Here is a 25335-nt window from a genome sequence, read left to right as displayed (position 1 = left end):
TTTGTTTTATATAGTTGAGGCATTTGTATTTGATGCATATATATTTATGACTGTCATCTCCTCCTCTTGGATTGTTCCTTTTATAAGGATGTATGGACCTCCTTTCTCTCTCTCTCTCTCTCTCTCTCTTTTTGTACCGAGGATTGAACTCGGGTCTTTGCACTTGCAAGGCAGGCCACCGAACCACTGAGCTAAATCCCAGCCCTTTTGTCTCTCATAATTCATTTGGGTTTGAAATTTATTTTGTCTGCAAATAAGATAGGTCCCTCTGCTTTTTGTGTTCCTGTTGCATGGAGAACTGTTTTCCATACCTTTACTTTCACTCTATGAGATTTTCTGTGAGCTATGTACATTTCTTGTATACAGTATATTGCTGGATTTTGTTTCTTATTCCATTCTGCCAGTCTATTTATTTGATTAGTGAATTGAGGCCATTAACATTTATGTTTATAGCTGTTATGAATTAACATTGTTGTGTTACTTTCCTGTTACTGGCTCTTTTTTATTTTTCCCCATCTCTAATTTCTTTCTTCATCTGATGGATTTGCTCTGTTCGGCCACATGGAGTTGTGATCTTCATTGTCTTTTTCTAGGATATTGTTTAGATTGTTTGGAGTGCTGTTTTGGTATTCCTGATTTTTCTCAAGTGTTTTTGTCATGGAAATATCTATTTCCTCATCAGTTTTGAAAGATAGTTTTGCAAGATACATCAGTCTACTTTGGACATTGTTTTCTGTTAGGATTTGAAATATCTCCATCCATACTCTCCTTGACTTGTAGGTTTGTGTTGAAAAATCTGTTGTGATTATGATAGGCTTTCCTTTGCATGTGTTTTGTCTCTTTTCTCTAATTGCTTGTAGTATTTTTTTCTTCTGTTGGGTTTCTGGACCTTGACTAATACATGTCTAGGTGTAGGGTTTTTTTTTTTTCTCTCTCTCTCATTGAGTTTATTGGTACCTTTTAGGTATACAGTATAGTTAGATTCATTGTTGGGATCTTGTACCTTTACATGGCAGGTCTTGATTCTCATTTTTCCCCTTTTCCCTGCCCTCCCTTCACCCCCTCTACCCTTTCCTATTTATAAATACTTTATTTTCATTTTTTCATTTTATCATTTTTTTCTTTTGGTGTAGTATTTTTTATTATGACTCATTGAAGTCCTAGATGCATTATTTATCTGAAAGTTATATAATTTTGCTCTGTTTGGGTAGTTTCCTGTCATTAATTCTCTAAACAGATTTTTATGTCATTTGTCCTTAATGGACTCCTATCAGCCTTGTATTGTTGTTCTTTGCATCATCTAGGAGTTGTTGGATTGATTTATCATCATGATCCTTTACTACTGACTGCCATCCTGTCTTCTATGTCTGATATTTTGCCTTCAGATTGTCTCATTATACTGCACTGTGTATACTTTCCATAAAGCTTTTAATCTCCTGGATATTTGTTTGAATCTATTTCATGCATTTCATTTATTTCTTATGTTGGGCATTCATTGTTTCTACTTCTTTCCTATGCTTGTCATTCATGGCTTCCATCATGGTCCTTACCACATCTATTTTTTATCTGTTTCTCTCCTAGAGACTCTAATCTTATCTTTCATTCTGCTCACCATCTCTGCAATTATCTGGGACATTATTTCTGTTTTGAATTTTTCTAGAGCCTCATTCATCTGTTTTGTTTACTTACTGTGCTACCTATCAGATCAGGGTGTCCGGATGGTTGATTGTCAGACTTTTCCACCTCTTTCCCCCCAGAATTTGCCTTAGGTAAACTGGAAGTCTGAGTTTGTGCCTTGCTTAAATTTCTTCTGCTTTGTATTTTTTTGTTGTTGGTACTGTCTTTGGTGTAGTTCCTGGGTTGATACTTCATTATTGCTTATTGTAAGTATCTTTGTTGCCTGTATTCAGAACACTTATGGAATGATTGCTTCTCAGAGGTATCTTCCAGATATAGCTGGTGTTAAGATTTTGAGTCTCTAATGACTCTGCAGCAATCTCATTTTCATTATACCAGAAAGGACTTCTGATTAAATCAATCACAACACCTTAGCCCATGTGGTACAATCAGCAGCACAGTAGCTTCAAGCACAGCTTAGAATATGACAATTTGTGGCCATTTTTAGTCTATCACCTTTAACTGTGTATATTAAATCAAAATTATAGACCAGCCCCAAACACATTTATAGTGAATAAACTCTTCAATATAGCAATTTTACCCTTCATGTTGGGGACTTAGAAGGAGTTGGGGAGAGAAGGATGCATAGGTAGAAGGATAGGGAAAAGTTAGAAGTGAGGCCAGAGCACAAAGGAAGTTCATGCACACTCTAGGAAACTGTTGTAGACAAGAAGAAAAGTCAGAATGAAAAGGAAAAACAAGAAGAGAATAGCAATAGGGAAGCTGGAAACATATTCACTTTCCTTTGAAACTAATGACAATCAAGAGAAAGAGAAAGAGAGAAGAAAAGAAAAAGAAAGAAGAAACCTGAATGAGGGCAGGGACAGACACAAAAAGGGAGATGAAGAACAATGTGGGAGAATGACAGAATGTGAGAGAGAAAGCAAGAAAAAAAAGGAAAAGAAGAAAGAAAGAAATTGAAAAGAGTAGAAAAAATTAAAAAATAAAAATTAACAATAATAGAAAAAATAGTCTCAAAAATAAAATATAAAAATGAAGGCTTCCTTCATAGTATGTCTCTGATGTCACAATAGACAATGTGGGCAGCAGTGTGCAGATCTAAATCAATTATTCTCATCAAGACAACAGCAGACCCTTCAGATTCAGGCTGATTTCTGGCTGCAAGGCACAAATATACTCCGCAACCTCCCGTGAGGTTGAACTCTGCAAGGTTCTAGTGCAGGTTCCAGCTGCCCTGCCCCTGAAGATAGTCTAGGTTCCTGATGGGAGGTGGTGACCCTTCCAACTTACCAACCACAGTGGTCTGGTGTGCCTTTATTGCAGGGATTCTCTTCACTTTTCTTGTTGGCTTCAGTTTTCATCAAGGAGCCTGAGAGAGGCCGTCTTGCTGTTGTTTACTTCTGCTCTGTCTTCTGGAGCTCAGGACAATGGACTTTATGACCCTCTGTGCCTTTGTGGTGTGGATCCAGGTACCAGGACAGCTAGGAGGCCAGAGGAGGGAGGGGAGTGGGGCTGGAGGGGCGCTGCAGACACTTGCATGGCTCCACTTGCTGTTCAGAGCCCTATTGTGGGGGTGGGGTAGCCACTAAGCTTCATGTGCTCAGCTCCTCACCTATTTTCTTGCTGCTCAGAAGCTCACTCTCCTTCATTCTTTCTCTTCTATTTTTTGCATTTTCTAAAGCTTGCATGATCTCCCTTTGCCTTTCAGCCTCACTTTTCATATCTTTCTATTCATTTACCTCTCTTTTTTTTCACTTTAACCCTCTTAAATCCCTCCAAAGACAAAATCACTTTATTAAGTGAAAATTCATGCTATAAATCCCTAGTTTGGATTGGATTGTGTTTCTGTGGTTATAAGTAACAAATTAATAGTTGTCACACTCTGTCAGTTTCTAAGCTGTGCTTGATGCTATTGTTATCGCTAATTGCACTTCTTTAGCCAGAGTGCCATACCCATTCAGCTCAGTTGTTTTTCCTTGTATGCCAACACCGTGATTATCTTGGGTCATAAACATTACTGTATTCTAAGAGTAAAGAACTGGATGCTGGGCCAAATAGATATAAACTGCTCAGAAATAATAAACTGTGAAAGTAAGATCTTGGGACAGACTCAAAGGCCAAGAGCAATCTACACCAAGATGTCTCCAAGGAAAATTCATTTCCTAGGGAGACCTCAAAACTACTGATAAAGTTACCTGCAATAAACAATTTAAAAGCATCATCACAGAAAAACAAATTTTAAAAATTAGAAAATGAAAGCACACAGAAGCATCTGCAACCCTAGACCTCCAGCACAAACAAGGCAAGTCCAAGGGATAGTGAAGTGGAACAAATCAGAAGCCATCTTCCTGAATGTTCCAAGAAGATAGCAGCAGAAGTAACAAAACAGATGAATGAGGGTATAGAAAATATCAAGCAGAAATAATTTCTCAGATAAATGATAAGTTGATAACTATAATGAAAGATTTGATTAGTGAATCTACAGAAGACACAAGGAAAAAAAGAGAAGCTTAGGAAAATGATGGGAACCATGAATGCCCAATATAGGAAAGCAATTTAATCCATGAAACACATTCAAACAGATATCCAGGAGATTAAAATTTATATTGAAAGTGTATGTAGGAGAATGAAAAAATGTGAGGACAGATCTAGAAGACAGCAGTACAGTTAGTGATCATGAAAAAGGTTTCTTAAAAATAGGAGATGACTATGAAATATCAATCCAACTGCTGGCAGATGATGCAAAGAATAACAACATAAGACTAATCAGAGTCAATTTAAAAAGCAGGAGATAGAACAAATGACATTAAAAATCTGTTCACAGAATAATGGCAAAAAACTTCCCAAGCATGGGAAAAGAATTTAACATACAGATAAGTGAGGCATATAGAACTTCAATTAGCACTGACCAAAAATAAATCTACACCAAGACATATAATAATCAGAAATCTAGAAATTAAGCATAAGAACAGAACATTATAAGCTGTTAGAGCAAATAAACAAATCAGCTATAAAGGAAAGTCCATCAAAATAACAGTGGACTTTTCAACATAAACTCTAAAGTCAAGAAGAGCTTGAAATGAAGTATTTAAAGTCCTAAAAGACCACAATTTTCAACCTAAATTGGTGTATCCTGCAAAATTATCTTTAAAAATTGATGGAGAAATAAGATACTTCCATGACAATGAACATCAGAAGAAATTTATGACCATCAAACTAGCCCTCAAATATGGATACTACAAGATCATGAACATCAATAGAAAGACTCCACCCAACAAAGCAAACAATTGAACAGAGGGGAAAGAAAGGGAACCAATAATAGAAAAATAATATATAACAAGGTAAATCATACTATCAATTATGTATCAGTTATAATCATCTATGTAAATGGTCTCATTCACTTATCCAAATAAACAGATTTACAGTATGGATCAAGAAACAAAATCCAACAGTACACTGCATACAAGAAGCATACTTAACTACAAAAGAAATTCATAGACTGAAAATAAAATGATGGAAAACAATACTTCATGTGATTGAAAACTGGGAAAAAGCAGGTATTGCTATTCCATTTGCACACACAGGGAATTTCAAGCCATGACTGCTCAAGAAAGACCAAAAAAGTCACTAGATATTTGGCAAAGGCACACTCCAAAAGGAAGAAATAACAATCATATGCACCAAATATTGCTACACCAAAATATATAAAATGAATATTAATAACAATCATATGCACCAAATATTGCTACACCAAAATATATAAAATGAATATTAATGGACATGAATAAACAAATAAAACTAATATAATTGCAATGGGCAACTTCAATAATACACTGTCACAAATAGACAGATGAACTAGAAAAAAACCCAAAAACAAAAATCAGAACTAAACCAAACATTTGAACAAATGGACTTAGTAGATGTCTAGAGAGTACTTCACTGCATGATATTAGGATACACTTTCTTCTCAGCTGCTCACAGAATATTTTCCAAAATAGATCACACCATCTCATAGAACATTCTTAAGTAAATACAAAGAAATTTAAATTATCCCATGCATATTACAAACCATAGTGCAATGAAATTGGGAATCAATGGCAAAAGAAATCTCAAAAGCTACATAAATACATGGAAATTATATAACACTCTCCTGAATAACCAATGAGTCACGGTTGAAACTAAAGAAGAAATTAGACAGTTTCTACAATTAAATGATAATGTCAATAGTATATAGCAGAATTTATGGAACACAATGAAAGCAATTCTATCAGGGAAATTTATAGTGGTAAATTCTCACACCAGAAAAACAGCAAACTCAAATAAAAAACTTAATTTTGAATTTCAAGCTTCTAGAAAAAGAAAAAGAAACTAAGACCAAGCTATACAAGGGAAGAAAATTGAAAGATCAGAGCAGAAATTAATGCAATTGAGACAAGAAAACAATACAAAGAATCAATGACATAAGTAATTAATTATTTGAAAGATTAAATAAAATTGACAAACCCTTAGGAAGTCTTATATAGAAAAGAATAAAATAGTTAAATACATGCAATTAAGAATGAAAAGAGTGAACTTACAATAAACCTAGCAGAAATCCAGAAGATCATCAATACCTACTCTGAGAACTGTATTCAAATAAGTTGGAAAACACAGAAGAAATGGATAGATACCTAGAAACATATGAACTACCAAAGCTGAATTAAGAAGACAAAAACATTCTAAACAATCCAATATCATTCAATGAAATTGAAGATGTAATTAAAATCTTACCAGCAAAGAAAATGTGGGTCCAGATGGATTCACTGCTGAATTCTACAATAAATATAGAGAGGATCTAATATCATAGTCCTCAAATTCTATAATGAAGTTGAAAGCAGAGCAATAATAACAAATTAATTCCTGAAAACAAGCATTCCCTGAATGTCAAAACCAGAGAAGGATGTAACAAAAAAAGAAAATTTTGGCCAATCTTCCTATTGAACATAGATGCAAAAATCCTTAATAAGATACTGGCAAACACAATGAAGCAAATCATCAAGGAGATTATAAAATATGACAAAGTAGGACTTATCCCAGGGATGCAGGGATGGCCCAGCATATGCAAATCAATGAATATAATAAGTCACGTCAACAGAATTAAGGAAAAATCCACATGATCATCTCAAAATATAAAGAAAAGGCATTTGACAAAGACCAACATCCATTCATGATAAAAATCCTATAGAAAATTGGAATAAATGGATACTATTTCAATCTGATGAAAGGAAGCAATTACAAACCAACAGCCAAAATCATACTAGAAAGTCACAAATGGAAAACTTTCATTACAAAACTGGAAACAAAATTATAAGACATCTTCTATTACCACTTCAATATCATTCTGGAAGTATTAGACAGAGCAATTACACAAGAGCAAAATATAAAATGAATAAAGATAGGAAAGAAATAATTTAAATTATCATTATTTGCAAATGACATGATACTTAACATAGATGATCCCAAAAATTACACCCGAAGACCTCCAGATTTAATAACCAAATTCAACATTGTGTAGCTGGATACAAAGTTGACACTCAAAAATCAATACTATTCCTATAAACAAATTACTAGAAGAGAAATTAAGGAAACTTCAATTTTCACAATAGCATCAAAAATAAAATACTTAAGATGCAATCTAACGAAGGAAGGAAAAAACTATAACATTTAAAATTACAGTACTCTAAAAAATGAGAACAAAGAGCATATAAAAAATGGAAAGACACCCCGTGCTCTTGGGTAGAAAGAAACAAAACAGTGAAAATGGCCATACTTACAAAACTATTTAACAGACTTAATCCAATCCCAATAAAAATACCATTAGTATACTTCACAGAACTGGAGAAAACATTCCTAAAATTTATTTGAAACCAAAAGAGAACTAGAAAAGCCAAAAAATTCTTGAAAAAGTAGGAAAGACAGGGGCATAACATTCTCTGTCTTGAAATTATACTACAGAAAACTGTGATTAAAATGAGCATGGTACTGGTAAAACAAACAAACAAACAAAAAACAGACCTGAGGGTCACGGGAATAGATGAGAAGATAGGAAAACAATGCCAGATACACTCAGCCATCTTCTCCTTGACAAAGGGGCCAAACATGTTCATTGGAAAAAAGATAACTTCTTTAATAAGTGGTTCTGGAGAACTGGGCTTTCCACATGCCAAAGATTACATTGAGACCCATATCTCTCACACTGTAGTTAACTAAAACCAAAATGGATCAAAGATCTAAATACTAAAACAGAAACACTAAATATACTGGAAAAATAGAATAAATAAAACTCTTGTAGACATAGGTGCAAATGAAGACTTCCTGAACAAAATCCAGATTGAGTGGTCAATAATATAAAGAATCAACAACTGGGATCTCTTTCTATTAAAAAACTTTTGTACGGCAAAAGAAATCACCAACAAAGTGAAAAGACAGCCCACAGAGTGGGGGAAAATTTTTTTAGCTAGTCATTCCACAAAGGACTAATATATAAAATATAAAATGAATTTAAAAAATCAGACCCAGCCAGAGGCAGACCCAGCCCTCTGGATGGCGGTGGGCTCCCCCAGCAGCTCCGTCCAGGGAAGTAGTGGTGGGTCGCACTCTCTCTGGAGCGCCAGGAGTGAGGATGGTAAAATGACCCAGGAGAAGAAGAAAGAGGCCACAAACCACAGTATCATTCTGGCCAAGAAGATCATTAAGGATGGAGGCACGCTCTCAACGAATAGGTTCTCCTAGTGTTTATCATGTGGTTATCCTCATCTTTTTGGAGTTTTTTGCTTGGGAAGTATTGACAGCTCCCATGTTGGTGGTATTACATGAAACCTTCCCAAAACATACATTTTGGATGAATGGCTTAATTGAAAGAGTAAAGGGTTTGTTGTCATTTCTCAGTGCCCCACTTATTGGTGCTCTTTCTGATGTTTGGGGCTGAAAATCCTTCTTGATATTATCAGCATTTTTCACATGTGCCGCAATAACTTTAATGAAGATCAGCCCATGGTGGTACTTTGCTGGTATCTATGTTTCTGGGGTTTTTCCCATTACTTTCTCCATGGTATTTGCATATGTATAACTCAAGAGAATGAAAGACATATGGCTTATTGATTGGTTGCAGCAACATTTGCTGTAAGTCTAGTCACCAGCCCTGTGATTGGAACTTACCTCAGACAAGTGTATGGAGGCAGCTTAGTGGTGTTCCTAGCTACAGTAAGATTTGGTAGATATTTGTTTTATTCTTGTTGCTGTGCCTGAGTCACTGCCTGAAAAGATGTGACTAGCATCGTGGGGAAAGCCCACATCCTGGGAACAAGCTGACCCTTTTGCATCCTTAAAAAAAGTAGGCCAAGATTTCATAGTACTGCTCATCTGCAATATGGTGTTTCTCTCCTACCTACCAGAGGCAGGCCAGTATTCCAGCTTTTTTTTTTTTAATACCTCAGACAGATCGTTAAATTTTCACTAGAAAGTGTCATGGCATTTATAGCAGTTCTTGGCATTGTTTCCATTATTTTACAGACCATAGTCCTGAGCTTATTTATAAGCTCATTTGGAAATAAGAACACCAATTTACTGGGTCTTGGATTTCAAATATTACCCCTCGTGTGCTATGGACTTGGTTCAGAACCTTGGAGGATGTGGGCTGCTGGGGCCGTAGCAGCCATGTCTAGCATCGCCTTTCCAGCTGTCAGTGCACTGGTTTCACGAACTGCTGATGCTGCCCAACAGAGTGTTATTCAGTGAATGACAACAGGAACGTGAGAACTGTGCAATGGCTTGGGGCCAGCCCTTTATGGATTAATTTTCTGCATATTCCACATGGATCTTAAAGAACTGCCAAAAACACGAACAGATTTGGGGGCATACACAAGCCTTCAACACCACTTTGAACAGAATGCTATTGTCTCTGGGCCTCCCTTCCTTTTTGGAGTCTGTTAGGCACTGTTGCCTCTCCTTGTTGCCTTGTTTATTCTGGAACATGCCAATTTAACCTTATGGTCCAGTAGTTGGAGAAAGCACTGTTGTTGTCACAGCCATCCTTATAGTACAAGTGCCAGGAGAGGCCAAAAAACCTTTCCTCCGGGAAACAAATATGCCATGACTGAAATCAGGAAGATGTTTCTGTCAGCACCCAGGTCTTAGTTTTCAACTGTAGTTCTGGATATACATTCCATTTCCACCTAAAGTGTACTTTAAGATTATCTCAAGAAATGTATCCGCACGAACTCCTTGGGAACTAAAGAAAGAACTGAAAGAATGGGACAGTTTTCAAAAGATGTTACAGTTTCTTTTGAAAAGAAACATTTTGTTTATTAGTACCAGTTTCTTGCCACTAAACTTTTATTACACATCCTTTAATTAAAAACTATATGTGTAACTTCTTAGATATTAACATATATTTCCCTGCTGCCATTTCCTTATGGTGTTGAGCTTTAACTCTATGCTCTCAGTGAGACTGAATAGGTATTAGGATTGTGGACCTGTTTGTTTCTACATTGTAAAATTTTGAGTCCAGTTTTTAATATTGTAAAATTGTGGGTCAAATAATTCAAAGCCTTAATGCAGATGCACTAAAATAAGTGGTAAATGAATTTTTTGCATTAAAAAAATTAAGAAAATTGTACTAAATCTGAATCATGCTTCAAATTTGTTGGCAGTAATTTTATTTTAAACATACTACTGTTTTTGAAGTGAGAAAATATCAGCCACTTAGAGTTTAAAGTAGGATGGTGAGAGCCTGTAAATAAATGCAGGCTCAAATTTGTTTCCTAGTTACTTCTTTATACCACTATCTTTTTGTTTGCATATTCATCAGAACCTCAACACTTGAATACATAATCTAAAAATTATATTAGTAAAGCTGGTAGCCTTGAAAATATCAATGTGATATCTATATGTAGATAAATATATATAGTGGCCTTTCAGGACTGTCACAGTAACACTTTATTTACAGAGCTAATGTTTGTCCTAAATTTTCAGGATACTAGAAGAGAGCTTTGTACAATTACTGATGCAATTTTCTCTAAAGTGCATATTTTTGTGTCCAGTTATATTATTTTTAAAAAGTGTTACTTCACTAAAAAGTACATAAAGTTTATTGTATAGTTTTAGAAAAAGAAAAAATCAGACCCCTCAGATTTAAAGAGCCATTTCAATAATAGGTATCTGAAATGAATAGACACTTCTCAGATCAAGTTTAAATGGCAAATAAATATATGAAAAAATGTTCAACATCAAGTTGAGAGATGTCATTTGAGAGATGGCAAATTAAAATAATGCTGGGATTCCATCTCCAGAAAAAATGGCTAATATTGAGAAATCAACCAACAACAAATGCTGGTGGGGCTGTGGGGAAGACGTAGTATTTTTCCACTGTTGGTGGGAATGCAGACTGGTGCATCCACTGTGGAAGTCAGTGTGGTGATTCTTCAAAAAATAGGATTAGAGGGCCTGTGTGACTCTACCATTCTTCTGAGTTTCTTTCCAAAATAATTAAAACCTTCAAACTACAATGATCTATGCATACCCATGTTTATAGTCATGCAGTTTTTAATAGCTAAATTTTAGAAATAACCCAAATGTCCATCAAGCAATGAATGGATAAAAAGATGTTATTTTTAATACCATGGAGTAGTACTCATCCATAAAGAGGATAAACTTGAGATATTTTTAGCTAAATGGATGCATATTGAGACTATACTCTTAAATGAAATAAATTGGACAAGTGTGTAAATATCACATTGTCTTCCTGGTGTGAGAAACTGAAAGGGTACATAGGGGTCTAAATGTGCAATAGATAATGTGAAACCGGAAGAAATTATTCAAAAGGAAAAGGGAAGTAGTGATGGAAGAGTGGGTAAAGAAGGAAGGAAAAAGGAAAAAAAGAAAATAAAGCTTTGTAAATAAAGAGGGCTTGGAGAGAGGGGAGAGGGTTGGGGAAAAATGGCATCAAGATATACCATGTACATGTATAGATTCCTTATGATGAATGTGATCATTGTGTTTATGTAAATTATAATAATAAAATTAATTTTAAAAAAGTTTTCCTTCAAATATTTCTTTAGAAAGACACAATATATATTCTGGCAAAGATTATATTTTTTGACATTATAATTATTAGTTTGTTTTTTCTATAATTTATATCCTTATTTTTAGTGCCCACAAACTTTAAAATTTTTCATAGTTTATTTTTCATTCTCATAAATAGTTTGCCCAAATGAGCAGTGGTTTTGATTTTCTTTGAATGAAGTGTGGCTCGATTTTCCGGATGTAGGGGCTCATCAGACAGTGCATCATAGCCAAGGCTGAATCCTGAGACACAAACAGAAGAATTAAGACAAAAAAAAAAAAGCTTCCAGAGCCAAGATTCTTAAGCCACTGGCCAGAGTACATTATTTGGAGCCCTCACAATGAGTTCAGAGGATATGTCTTTCATGGTGTTAAGTTTTGAATGATACAAAGAATTAGAACACCCTCATGTTTCTCCCTTCCCTGTCAATGCTACTTTGATATTTCCTCTTGCTTCAAGTGAGCTCACTAATATAACACATAATATTATCCTTCAAAAAGACTTTCCTGACGATTATCATTGAAACTGGTTTGAGATTGGAATCCCCTGTGTGCTCTATAACAAAGCAGAACAATCTCTGTCCCTATCTTTACCACATGATGATGATTTTGGTCTATGACTTTCTTTGGATTTGGAAATTTTTATTGAAAACTCCTGAGTATTACTCATCTCCCAGTTCCTGAGAGTTAAAAGACAATTTGATATTTACACTCTGGATAAATTCTACTGTAAAAATGAATAAGATGAAAAAATGAGGGAATTAAGGGAATGAATGAATATTAGTGGCTAGTGCAAAGACAAATAATGGAACTTCAGTTTTCTGAGGGAAAATGAGAAACACAAATACTTCACAAACTTTCTCTTACCAAGAGTTTTAAATCCATCTGATATCAGAAAATGCTAATATTAAGAAAAGTAAATGCTTGTATGCTTTCAAATATACTTCTAGTAAATTTGTATTTGTCCATAAAAAAATAATAGTCACTCCACTAGGTATTCTCCTTTACATATCAAAAGTAGCAACTTTTACAGCCTCTCAAATCACTGGTTAAGAAATAGTTCTTGCTTAATAAATGTCTGTGTAAGGGATACAAACATAACGATTGCAAATCAAGAAATGAGCCACAGCATTGGAAATGAGCTGATTACTTAGAGTGAGATCCTAATGAGGTGCCTGATTGAAGGATGATAGAAAAGGGGAATAAGAGATCAGAGAAGGAATGATGTTTGCCACCAGAAAAATAACAAAAAATGAAAGAAACCTTTCTCCTCTTCTCATTTCCCTTCTTTACACCTCTCATGATGCATGAGATGCAGACTGAAAAAGCCCAAGGACTCTGACATTCACATCTTATTTTTCAATATACTGTAGTTCAATAATTGCACTTTTATGGAATAAAACATATTTTAAGATGTATTTTGAGAATATGTATATAGTGCTTATACATATTCATATCATAAAACAGAATAGAAAACCTGCAAAATTGTATTTTTATTAACAGAAATAATAGTGGCTGTCGTCATCATAGTAGTAATTTTGGAGACAGGGTCTTGAGATGTTGCCTAGCCTGGGTTCAAATTCCTAGGCTCAAGTGATCTTCCAAGCTCAGCTTACCAAATTATCTAGGACTATAGACATGTGCCACCATGCCTAGTTCATTTCTGCTAAATTAATAAGCTCCATATTATAGAACACATTTTAATTATGAAAATTTTGTTAAATATACTCTATAGATGGGTGATTTAAGCATAAGGAAGTCCAAGAATTCTCTTTATGAGTGACAGATTTGACCACTTTTAACTTTTCATGTCAAAAATAATCATGAACATGAAAAGAAAACAGAAATTGGAAAAAACATAATTTATACAAGTATGACAAATTAACTCTTAGAAATGGAGGAAATACTATAATGGCACATAAGATCTTAATGGTATAATTGACAATGTGAAATAGGAAGAAAAGGGCTAAAGGTGTAGAGAAAGTGGAAAGGGTAGGGGAAAGGTAACAAGGGAAAAGAAAAAATATGAGAAAATGAAAAAATGGAAACAAAGTATTTGTAAATAGGGAAGCGAGGGCAGGAACAAGAGGGAAAATGAGAACCAAGACCTTTCATGTAAAGGTACAAGATCTCAATGATGAATGTAACTGTACCGTATACCTAAAATGTACCAATAAACTCAATGATAGGAAACAAAAAAGAAATAGAGGTTAAAATTAGTAAAAAAAAAATTTCATTTTTGACCCATTAGATTTTCCACTCTAAAACCCAAGAGTCCTGCTTGATCTTTCCTCTCCTTTAGCCCTGGCACAGCCTTGACATAACTTTCTAAGTTGCTCTGTTGAAGACCACTGTGAAAGGTGCTATAGTACATCACCCTGGACCCAGGAATCTACCCCCTGCCTAGGCTCCAGGATTCTTGGTTGCAGATGTCTGTCATTTGACCCTTTCCTGGAAGTTGGCCACAGGGAGCTGCCCAGTCAAGACTTCTTCCACCCTGGACAGATAACCTTCATTCACAGACTGACTTCTTTCCCTCATCATATGCTCCAGTGGTTTCAATAATATTGGGAGCAATATAACTTCCAACCTGCTAGATGTCAAGTATGCGAAGTTCATATTCCCTCAAATTAAAGAATGAATTCCAAAGACAAAGAATGTTAAGAGTAGGAAAGATTTATTGGAGAATAGGAATAGCTTCTGAAAGACAGGAGAGATCCCAGAAGTGGGTTGCCACTGAAGTCACTTCTCTAAGACTGTTTTATTGAGCAAAATTATGAGGTGGGTAAAAAATCATGAGGTTAGCACACTATAGGTCAAACAATAGTCAACAAAAAAGATACCAAGATAGCTGCTTAGCTAATATTTGCCTAATAGAGAAGCATATCACATATCAAGGGTACCAAAGGCATTTTGGGGAAGAGTTGGATCCAGAGGTTCTGTTCATATTTTTGGTGACTGATGTTTAGCTGGACTTCTACTGGACCAGGTGATACCAATGATAGTATGATTCCAAATTATTGCTTATTCCTTCTGGGAGGCATGTAGGTCTGGTCTTTGCATCTTTATCTCGAGGTCTAGCCTTCAACAGGTGTGCCTTCAGCTACAATTCTGATGTCCTTATTTTTTTCTGTTGATGCCCTTGAGGACTCAGTCTCTCTCTCTGACTGTATATTAGTTTCTATCTAACTTAGTTTCCTATAATAGTTTCAGATGCAAAATTATAGAATTCTGTTTGTACAGTACCATGAAGTCATTCCATTCTTAGAAAAGCTAATTGTGCTACATAAGGTCACATCAGAAGCAACATACTTTGTGTCTTTCCTTTCCAAAAGCATCTTGTTATGTCCTTATCCATGATCTGCTGGTCCTTTTTTTCTGCTCAAATGTGATTTCCGTCAAGCAAGGAGTGAGCCACTCTTTATCACACAGTGTCCAGAGCCCCAATCTGGCATCATGAGGTCACTTCTGTGTCTGCCCTCAGGGAATAACTTGTGCTGTGAACTGGAAATTTGCTGAGAGTACATTTTTAGGTGTTGTTGTTATTACATGTACATGTAACTGTGAAACAATGGATCTGTTAATTTTCGTGACTGTAGTAACCATTTAACTGTGTATAAAAAGAAAAAATTCCAAAGATCTCACCCTCATCTGTGAGAATCCACTTAATTCTCTTCAACTTTAGTGACATAAAACTTAAAGAATATTTCTGACAATCTTAGCAGATCTAGTAGTATAAAAACTATTTTTTTATAATAAGGTTTTAATTTTTTTAAAGTATGAAAATCTACACTCAATAATCATGAGACTGACTGGGCCTCATATTCTAAAATAAATCCAAGGAAAAAAATATATATCCCAGGGATAGGGGATGAAAATAGAATTAAGATATATTATATACATGCACCAATTCCACACAAGAAATATAAACATGCACTAATAAAGAATGAAAATTTAAAAAGACCATCTGTTCCAGATAGAAGGTAAAGTGTGATGAAATATTAATAAAATACCATAGATTTAAGATATCCTGCTCAATTTAAAAATGGTTATTTGAGCTCCCCCAACCAGGGCCTCCCAGCTACACCTCAATACATGAGGACAGGAGGTGCTCAGGTGCCTCCAGCACCACCCTAGTATGCCCTCACTTCTGGCCTCTTGTCTGTGCCTTTACCTGCATCCATATTGCAGAGGCACAGGGGGTCTTCAGGGACACTGTCCTGAGATTTAGAACATAGAGCAGAAGTGAGGAACAGTAACAGGGTCTTACTCCTCTAATTCCTTCTAAGTACCCACTCCAAAAGGTATAGTCTATATTGAACAGTTTATTCACTATAAACATACTTTGGGCTAGTTCTTGATTCTGATTTATTTCACACTGTTAAAGGTGACATATTAATAATTACCAGTAGTTGTCATTCCTAAGCTGTACTTGATTCTATTGTTGATCCTGATTGTATCACATGAGCTAGTTCTGTGGTTGATCTAATTAGTTATCTTTCCTGCTATATGAAAAATAGATTGCTGCAGAGTCACTAGAGACTCAGTACCTTAACATCAGCTATATCTGAAAGAAACCTCTAAGAAGCAGTCATTCCATAAGGGTTATAAATACAAGCAACAAAGATACTTACAATAAGAAATATTGAAGTATCAACTCAGGAATTAGACCTAGAACTGTACCAACAATAGTAGAAATGAAAAGTCATTAGACCAAGACACAAACCAAGTCTTCCAGCTTACCTAAGGCAAATTATTGGAGAAATGAAGTGTGAAAGTGATAATCAAACACCTGGATACCCTAAAATGATACCACTGGAAGTAACAAAAGAGATGAATGAGGCTCTAGAAAAATTCAATACAGAAATAATTTCCCAGATAACTAGAGAGATGGTGCAAAGAATAAAAGACATGACTAGAGTCTCTAGAAGAGAAACAGATAAAAAAAAAGATGAGTTCAGCATCATGATGGAAGTCGTAAATAGTCAGCATAGGAAAGAAATGGAAACAATGAGTGCCCAATATTGGAAAGCAATGGAATCCATGAAACAGAGACAAGCTGATATCTAAGGCGATTTAAAACTTTACTGAAAATATACACAGCAGGAAGAGCCAGTCTGAAGACAGAATATGAGACAGAGAAGACAAAATGGTGGTCAGTGACCATGAAAAAAGAGATCGCAGAAATAGTAAGCAACCATGAGAAAGCCATCCAACAGCTCCTAAATGATGCAAGGAAGAGTAAGATTAAAAGGAGTACATGAAAAGGGAGAGTGCAAATGATATTAAAAAAAATTTTTACAGAATTATTGAAAGAAAACTTCCCAAACTGAGAAAAGAACTTAACATACAGATAAATGATGCATAGAGAACTACAATGAGTCATTAAAAAAAGTACACCTAGACATATAATAATCAAGGACCAGAAACCCAGCAAAAGCACACAATACTACAAGTGATTAAAGCAAAGAGACAAATCACATTCAAAAGAACCTATCAGAATCATAAAAGGCTTTTCAACACAAACCTACAAGTCAAGGAGAGCATGGATGGAGGTATTTCAAGTCTTAAAAGGAAGCAACCTCCAAATTAGAATGATGTATCTTGCAAAGTTATCTTTCAAAATTGACAGGGAAATAAAATACTTCAATGACAAAGACAACCTGATAATCTTCATGAATACAAAATCATCACTCTGAAAAATTCAAAACAATGTCCTAGGAAAAGGCAAAGAAGATCACAACTCCATGGCACCAAACAGAGCAATTCCATCAGGCAGGGAAAGAAATTAAAGGGGTGGGGTATTAAACAGAGAAAACAACAGAATAGCATGATGATAAGTCAAAGCATATAAGTTATAACTACAAATGTTAATGGCTTCAATTTGCTAATAAAAGAAATAGACTGGCAGAATGGATTAAGAGGCAAAATCCACCAATATGCTGTATAGAAGAAATGCACCTAAATAAAAAAGAAACTCATAGATTGAAAGAAAAAGGATGGAAAATATTTCTTCATGCAACAGAAACAAAACAAAACTACAACAACAAAAAAAAGGAGGGGTAGCTAAAGTATTTGCAGACAAAGTACATTTCAAATGCAAACTAATTGAGAGAGAGAAAGAAAGTCAACACATCCTTGTAAAGGGAAAAATTAAAGAGGAGGAAATGACAATCATAAATATATATGTACCAAATACTAATGCCTCAAAATACTATACAAAATAAAGACTAAGGGACATGAAAAAGCAAATAAGCATTAACACAATTCCAGTAGGGGACCTCAATGCCCAACTGTCACAAATAGATCTTCTAGACAAAAGTCAACAATGAAACACTAGCAATGAGCAAAGCTTTTGAACAAATGGATTTAATAGATAGCTACAGAGTGTTCCACCTCACAAAATCAGAATATACAATATTTTTGGCTGCACATGGGTTATTCTCCAAAGCAGACCACATGATAGCCATAGAATATGTTTAAGTAAATGCAAACAAATTAAAGTTATCCCCTGTATATTATCAGAACACAATGCAATTAAACTGGAGATCAATAGCATAAGAATCTACAAGAATTTCACAAACACATGGAAACTGAATAACATTCTCTTGCACAACCAATAGGTTGCAGAGGAAATTAAAAAAGAAACTAGATTTTTTTTACAAATAAATGACAATGGTAACAAAACATATAGGAATCTATGGGACACAATGAAAGCAGTACTGTGAGGAAAATTCATAGCAGTGAATCCCCACACTAGGAAAACTGAGCAAGCTCAAATAAACAAACTAATGCTGCTGAATCTTGGACTCCTAGAGAAAGAAGAGAAACACAAGCCAAAAGTCCATGCAAGGGAGGAAATTATACAGATCAGAGCAGAAAGCAATGCAATAGAGACTAAGAGAAAGATACAAAAAAAATTCAATGAATGGAAGAGTTGGTTTTTCAAAAGAATAAATAAAATAAATAAACCCTTAGCCAACATTATTGAAAAAAGAAAGAAAAGGTTCAAATACATGCAATTAGGAATGAAAAGGGGGAAGCCACAAGAGATCAAGCAGAAATGCAGAGGATAATTAATACCTACTTCAAAAACCTGTACTCTAATAAAATGGAAAACACAGAAATAATAGACATCTAGATGAATTACCAAAGTTGAATGAAGAAGACATAAAAATTCCAAACAACCCAATTACAATCAGTGAAATTGAAAAGAAAAGCCCAAGTCCTGATGGCTTCACTGCTGAATTCTACAAGACATGTAGAGAAGAACTATTGCCACTACTCTTTAAACTTTTCAATGAAATTGAAAGGAAAGCAACACTTCTGAATTCATTTCAGGAAGCAAGTATTACTTTGATTCCAAAATCAGGGAAACACTCACCATAAGGAGATCTATAGCTTAATCTCCCTAAGGAACATAGATCCAAAAATCCTCAATAAGATACTGGCAAACAGAATACAGAGATCATATATTCTGACAAAATTGGATTTATCACATGGATGCAAGGATGGTTTGACATATGTAAATTGATAAACATAACACACTATATTAACAGAGTCAAGGACAAAAACCACATGATCATCTCAATAGATGCAAATAAAAGCATTCTACAAAATTGAACACCCATTCATGATTAAAGCACTGCAGAAAATTGGAATTAAATGGTGAAAAACTAAACACCTGCCTACCAAAATCAGAAACAAGGATTTCCACTGTCATTTTTATTCTATATACTTTTGGAAATGTTAAACACAGCAATCAGACAAGAGAAAGAAATAAAAACAAGAAAGAGAGGAAAGGAAGAAGTTAAACTGTCATTATTTGCTGATGATATGATATGCTACAGAAAAGATAAAAAAACTCTTTCAAAAGACTTCTAGACTTACTTGACAGATTCAGTAAAAGAGCTGGATACAAGTTCATCACTCAAAACCAATACCCTTCTTGTACACAACAGACTCACTGATAGAGAAATCAGGGAAACAACTCCTTTCACAATAGCATCCAAAAAAATGAAATATCTAGGAATCTATCTAATGATGGAAGCAAAAGACCTCTACATTGAGAACTACAGGACTGTGACAAAAGAGAGTGAAGAACATCTAGGAAAATTAAAAGGATGCCCACTTTTCCTGGGTAGGAATAACCAATATAATGAAAATGGCCATACTTCCAAAACTGCTATACAGCTTCAGTGCAATCCCAATAGAAATCCCAACACCATACTTCACATAACTATAGAAAACAATAAAAATATTCATTTGGATCCAGAAAAGACCTAGAATAGTAAAACAATTCTAGGCAACAGAGATATGGCAGGGGGGTACCACAATTCTCAATTTAAAAGTACACTGCAAAGCCACTTTAATTAAAACACAACAAAAAAACCTTCATAGTACTGCCAAAGAAACTGACCCAGTGATCAAAGGAATAGATTAGAACATGCAGAACAACTCCAGACATACTCAGCTACCTCATCTTTGACGAACGAGACAACCATCCTCAGTAGAGGAATGATAGCCTCTTTAATAAATGGTGTTGGAAAAACTCCATTTCAACTTGTCAAAGATTAAAAGTAGACCTCTGTCTTTCACCATGCACTAAACTAAAATCAAAATGGATTAAAGATCAAAATAATAAAGGAGAAACATAAACTTGCTGGAAGAGAATTTAGGTTGAACTCTTGAAGATATATGCATAGGAAAAGACTTTTGAACAAATCCTCAGTAGCATGGGAACTAGCAGAAAAAATCAACAACTGGGATCTCATCTTATTAAAAAGCTTCTAGGGCTGGGGATTTATCTCAGTGGTTCAGTGGCCTGCCTTCCAAGTACAATGACCCAAGTTCCATCCCCGGTGGGGGAAAAAAAATTGAAGCAGTGAATCTTGCATTTCATAAACAAAAAACTTCTGCACTGCTGAGAAACCACCAACTGAGCTAAGATACAACAAATCCTGAGGGATTTTTTTTTTTACAAGTTGTACCTCAGGCAAAGATCTACTATCTAGAATATATAAAGAACTAAAAATAATCAGACCCCTTGAATATAAAGACCTGATTCAAAAATGGGCATCTGAAATGAACAGACATTTCTCAAACAAGTAACAGCACCAAATAAATATGAAAAAATGTTCACCATCACTGCTCATTCGAGCAATGCAGAGCAAAACAACACTGAGATTCTACCTCATCCCAGAAAGATTGGCTGCTATCAAGAAATCAATCAATAACAAATTCTGGTGGGTTGCAAGGAGAACAGAACCCTTCTTCATTGATGGTGGAAGAACAGACTGGTGCAACCACTGTGGAAATCAATATGAAGATACCTAAAACAACTAGGATTGTAAATCCCATTTGACCAAGCTATTCTTCTGCTGCATATCTTCCAAAAAAAAAAAAAATTAAAAGAATCATATCACAGTGATATATGTACACATATGTTTAAGTGGCACAGTTTGTTATATTAAAAACTTGGAAACAGCCCAATACCCATCAGCTGTAGCCTAGATATAGAAGATGTGATTTGTTTTTGTTGTTCTTGTTGTTTTTATAAAATGGAGTACTACTAAGCCATAAAGAATGAGAAATTAGAGACATTTATAGATAGTAAGATGTACACTGAGGCCATGCTCTTAAGTGAAACAAATAGGACACAAATTTTTCAATACCACATAGTTTCTCTTGTGTGAAAGACTAAAAACATAAATAAGGAAGAAAAATATAATTGATATTATGTAATATTAAGAAATGTTTTAAAGTAGTAGGTGAAATGGGAGTGAGGGGAAATTAAATGGGAAAATAAAAATATTATAAAAGGTAAAACATGGAAAATGACTTTTTAAATAAGGAAGGGCAGAGGAGATCAATGAAAGGCAGGAGAATGGGGAAAAATAAGAAACATGATTCATCATATACCAGATCCTAATGATGAATGTAACTTTATTATATACATAAAATATATCAATAAACTTAATGAGAAAAAATAATAAAGAATAAAGGACAAAATGATCAAAGTAAATCAGATAAATTAAAGACAATATTCACACATTTGAGTGAAAAAAGACAATAGAAAAAAGAGGAAAAATGCACAAAATAAGAACAAGGAATGCCTAATTAACATCAACAATAATAATAAAATAAATTTATTTTAGCACAAGCTTTGTGCTAAATTCTCTGATGTCTAGAGTCCTATTGTAGTGTCTAAGTCAGAACCCAACTCTGTGCAGGGTGACATGAACCAGTCTGCAGTAGGATTAGTGCTACTTGTGAGGCAATCCCATCAAGCCTGTCATAAGATTGATGCACAGAAACTACAAGAACTTCATAAACACATGGAAATTGAATAACACTCTCCTGCACAACCAATGAGTTACACAGGAAATTAAAGAAATTAGACAGCTTTTAACAAATAAATGATAATGCCAGTACAACATATAGGAATCTATGGGACACAGTGAAAGCAATACTACCTGGGAAATTCATAACAGTGAATGCCCACAATGGGCAAACAGAGCAAGCTAAAATCAACAGCCTAACACTGAATCTTAGGCTCCTAGGAAAAGAAGAACAACACAAACCTAAAGCTTGTACAAGGGAAGAAATTATAAATATCAGAGCAGAGGGCCAGGGATTTAGCTCAGTGTTGCTGCTGCCTGCCTCACAAGCACAAACAACTGAATTTGATCCTTGATACCAAAAAAACCTTTTTAAAGTAGCAAATAAATATCATAGCAGAAATCAATGCAATAGAGACAAAGAGAATGGTACAAAAAGGCAATGAATCAAAGAGTTGGTTTAGAATAAACAAAAGTAATAAACCCTTAGCCAAACTTATTAAGAAAAGGAAAGAAAATGCTCAAATTCATGCAATTAGGAATGGAAAAGGTAAAGTCATAACAAATCCAGCAGAAATCCTGAGGATCATCAATACCTACTTTGAGAGCTATACTGTAATAAAATGGGAAACAGATGAAATGGACAGATTTCTAGAAACATATGAATTACCAAAGTTAAATGAAGAAGATACAAAAATTTCAAAGATCCCAATTACAATCAGTGAAATTGAAAATATAATTAAAAACAGTTCTTTTTTTTTTTTTTTTTTTTTTTTTTTTCTTGAGTGTGTGTTTCTTGGTTTCCTGTTATCAGCCATACATACAGGATCTCCAAGAGAGAAATATGTTTTAACATCCTGAAACTGAATTATTAAATGGGGATTAACTTGGTGTTGACTTTTCTTCATGGCTGATTTGCAGTATAAACTGGGTTTAAGGCATCTTTTACTAAACCTTCTGGATTTTAGTAGATCGCATTGGATGAGCCATTCATTAAAGATTTCATGCTGATGTTATTTGTCTAGGCTTTGATGCCCTTTTCCTGTTTTCCCTCCCCTTTTATTCAATAATGATATCTTTCATATAATTAAAAACTTACCAACAAAGAAAAGCCCAGGTCCTGAGAGCATCACTGCTGAATTCTAAAAGACATTTAGAGATGAACTATTGTCCTATTCTATAAACTTTTCAGTAAAGTTGAAGGGGTAGTGTTATTTCCAAATTCATTCATGTCAGCAAGTATTACTCTGATTTCAAAACCAGGGAAAGAAACAATTAAAAAAGTGAACTACAGGCCAATAACCCTAATAAACATAGATCCAAAAATCCTCAATAAGATACTGGCAGAGTAGGAGAGGCATTAAGAAGATCATACAACCTGAACAAGAGTGGTTCATCCCAGGGATGCAAGGATGGGCCAATATATGTAAATCAATAAATGTAATACACTATATTAACTGAGTCAAGGACAAAAACCATGTGATCATCTCAATAGGTGCAGAAGAATTATTGAACAAAATTCAACACCCATTCATGATAAAAATCCCTGCAGAAAATTTGAATAGATTGTCTCAACTTGATAAAGTCTATCAATGAAAAACCAACAGCCAGTGTCATAGTAAACAGCAAAAAACTGAAAAATTTCATGCTACAATCAGGAACAGGACAAGGATGTCCACTGTCACCATTCCTGTTCAATACAATTTTAGAAACATCAGCCACATTAATTAGATGAGAGAAAGAAATACTGTCACCATTCCTGTTCAGTACAGCTTTGGAAACATCAGCCACAGCAATTAGATGAGAGAAAGAAATAAAAGCAATAATTATAGTAAAGGATGATGTTAAATTTTCATTATTTCCTGATGATATGATACTCCACATAGAAGACCCAAAAAGCTCTGGCAAAAGACATCTAGACTTAGTTGACAGATTCAGGAAAGTAGCTGGATAAGAGGTAAACACTCAAAAATCAATACCTTTCTTGTATACAAATAATAGACTCACTGAGAGTGATATTATGGAAATAATCCCTTTCACAATAGCATGCAAAAAATGAAATATCTAAGAATCAGTTTAATGAAGGAAGCAAAAGACCTTTATGTTGAGAACTACAACACTGAAAAAAGAGATTGAAGAGAATATAAGGAAAATGGAAAGACACCCCTTGTACCTGGGTAGAAAGAAGCAACATAGCGAAAATTGTCATACTGCCAAAACTGCTATACAGATTCAGTGCAATTCCTGTTGAAATCCCAACCATATATTTCACAGAACAAGATTTTAAAAAATTCAAAAACTCTCTTGAAATCAGAAGAGACCTAGAATAGTAAAATCAATTCTAGGCAACAGAAATATGGTGGGGGGGGATTGCAATCCCCAACTTGAAAATATACTACAAAGCCACTGTGATAAAAACAGCATTGCACTGGAAAAAAACAGACCCAAGGGTCAGTGGAATAGATTAGAAGATGCAGAAACAACTCCTGACACACTAAGGTACCACATGTTTTACAAAGGAGCCAACCATCCTCAGTGGAGGAAAGATAGCCTCTTTAATAAATGGTATTGGATAAACTGGATTTCACTTTGCCAAAGATTAAAACTAGACCTGTGTCTTTCACCATGCACTAAACTAAAATTTCAATGGATTAAAGATCTAAATATTAAAATGGAAACACTAAACTTGCTTGAAGATAGGTAAAATTATTGAAGATATTGGCATACCAAAAGACTGTATAACCAAATGATCAGTACCATGGGAAGTAGCAGAAAAAAAATCAACAAATGGCATCTCATCTTACTAAAAAAAACTGCACTGCACTAGAAATCACCAGCAGAGATAAGAGAAAACCAACAATCAGGGAAAAAAATTTTTTATCAGCTATTCCTAAGACAAAGGTCTACTATCTAGAATATATAAAGAACAAAAAGAAACAGACCCCCAAAATATGAAGACCCAAATAAAAAATGGGCATCTGAATTGAACAGACATTTCTCAGACTAGCAAGTAGCAGTAGGAAATAAACATTGGAAAAAATGTTCAACATCACTGGTCATTCAAGAGATACAGATGAAAACACTGAGATTCTACCTCACCGCAGAAAAAAAAATGACTGTTATTAAGAAATCAACCAAGGTCTGAGATCACCCGGCGGCGTGCGCGCGAGCTCCCAGCCTGCGCGGGAGCTCCCGGCCTGCACGACAACAGACCCAGGAAGGACCCAAGGACCCCAGAGGGGTTTTTTTTCAGCTG

At 34.8% G+C, this 25335-nt stretch overlaps 1 pseudogene; it reads left to right on the top strand.

Annotated features, from left to right (window-relative positions):
* The first annotated feature begins 8307 nt into the window (after positions 1 to 8307).
* Positions 8308 to 9772, top strand: LOC104853557 (annotated as a pseudogene).
* Positions 9773 to 25335: the final 15563 nt, after the last annotated feature.

The sequence above is a fragment of the Fukomys damarensis genome, unplaced genomic scaffold (genome assembly GCF_012274545.1).
Source record: "Fukomys damarensis isolate Sample0158 unplaced genomic scaffold, DMR_v1.0_HiC HiC_scaffold_30, whole genome shotgun sequence".
Lineage (NCBI taxonomy): Eukaryota > Metazoa > Chordata > Mammalia > Rodentia > Bathyergidae > Fukomys > Fukomys damarensis.
Note: the sequence above shows the minus strand (reverse complement) of the source record. Positions and strands in the feature narration are given on the sequence as shown.